The sequence below is a fragment of the Arvicola amphibius genome, chromosome 13 (assembly GCF_903992535.2).
Source record: "Arvicola amphibius chromosome 13, mArvAmp1.2, whole genome shotgun sequence".
Taxonomy (NCBI): Eukaryota; Metazoa; Chordata; class Mammalia; order Rodentia; family Cricetidae; genus Arvicola; species Arvicola amphibius.
The window spans coordinates 16,111,227-16,113,063 of NC_052059.1; the positions used below are offsets into that span (position 1 = coordinate 16,111,227).

General features: G+C 46.3%; 1 pseudogene; it reads left to right on the forward strand.

The window, feature by feature from the left end:
• Positions 1-411: 411 nt before the first annotated feature.
• LOC119800129 lies at positions 412-1,361 on the forward strand (annotated as a pseudogene).
• Positions 1,362-1,837: the final 476 nt, after the last annotated feature.

A 1,837-nucleotide genomic window follows, 5' to 3' on the forward strand; every position in this document is an offset into this window, starting at 1 on the left:
GACAAAATAGCTGACATAAGCAGCTTTAAAGAAGGAAAGGCTGTCTTTAGAGCACAGATGTGGGGGTTTCGCTGCATAGCAGCTGGCTTCATTTCTTCTGGGCCCAAGTCAAGATTTGGTATCATAAGAAGGTTATAGTAGGAGACCACTTGCTTGTTCCTGGACACTCAGCCCTGAAATAACCTCACAGAAACTGTATTAATTAAATCACTGTTTGGCCCATTAGCCCATTATCTCTAGCTTCTTATTGGCTGACTCTTACTTCTTAATTTAACACATTTCTATTAATCTGTGTATCACCACGTGGCTGTTGCTTACCGGCAAGGTTCCAGCATGTCTGTTGCCTCCTACAAGAGGTGGGGTGCCTGAATTAGTTATCAAGAATCATGTACAGAGAGTCTGAGAGTCAAAGCCGGTTGTCAAGCCAGTCCCGTTCCGCGCTCCTCTGCCTTTTCTTTCTCTTTCAACATGACAGATGCCGCTGTGTCCTTCGCCAAGGACTTCTTGGCAGGTGGAGTGGCCGCGGCCATCTCCAAGACGGCGGTAGCGCCCATCGAGCGGGTCAAGCTGCTGCTGCAGGTGCAGCATGCCCGCAAGCAAATCACGGCAGATAAGCAATACAACGGCATTATAGACTGCGTGGTTCGTATCCCCAAGGAACAGGGAGTCCGGTCCTTCTGGCGTGGTAACCTGGCCAATGTCATCAGATACTTCCCCACCCAGGCTCTCAACTTTGCCTTCAAAGATAAATACAAGCAGATCTTTTGGGGTGGTGTGGACAAGAGGACCCAGTTTTGGCACTACTTTGCAGGGAACCTGGCATCAGGTGGTGCCGCTGGGGCCACATCCTTGTGCTTTGTGTACCCCCTTGATTTTGCCCGTACCCGTCTAGCAGCTGATGTGGGCAAAGCTGGAGCTGAAAGGGAATTCAAAGGCCTTGGTGACTGCCTGGTTAAGATCTACAAATCTGATGGGATTAGGGGCCTGTACCAAGGCTTTAATGTGTAAGTCCAGGGCATTATCATCTACCGAGATGCCTACTTTGGCATCTATGACACTGCAAAGGGAATGCTTCCAGATCCCAAGAACATTCGCATCTTCATCAGTTGGATGATTGCACAGTCTGTCATTGCTGTCGCTGGCTTGACTTCCTATCCCTTTGGCACGGTTCGCCGTCGTATGATGCAGTCAGGACGCAAAGGAACTGACATCATGTATACAGGCACGATCGACTGCTGGAGGAAGATTGCTCGTGATGAAGGAAGCAAGGCCTTTTTCAAGGGTGCAGGTCCAACGTTCTCAGGGGCATGGGTGGTGCCTTTGTGCTTGTCTTGTATGATGAGATCAAGAAGTACACATAATTATGTCACAGATGTTCTCCCAGAGAACAGGCATGTTGTATACTACACCATATCTTGAACATTCTGGACAGATTCTCTAGGCTTGTCTGTTTTATCAGTGGCAACTATTTACCAGTTGAAAAGTGGGAAGCAATAATATTCATCTGACCAGTTTTCTCTTAAAGCCATTTCTGTAATGACAATAATGATGGGACTCAATTATATTTTTTATTTCAGTCACTCCTGGTAATAAAAATTGAAGAAATAAAAAATGTCTAAAGACAAAAAAAAAGAATCATGTACAATGAACAGGAAACACAGAAAGTGACAGGACAGGGTCCAGGGCAACGTAAATCTTCTAGGATACAACACCAGAGACCCCGGGATCCAGGAAAAGTTATATCTTCTAGGCTACAACACCAACAGCCCATTTGCACTAAGTAGGCAACATCTTTCATAGTTCTACCAAGTCTCCACTGTCTATGCAAACTTTCTAC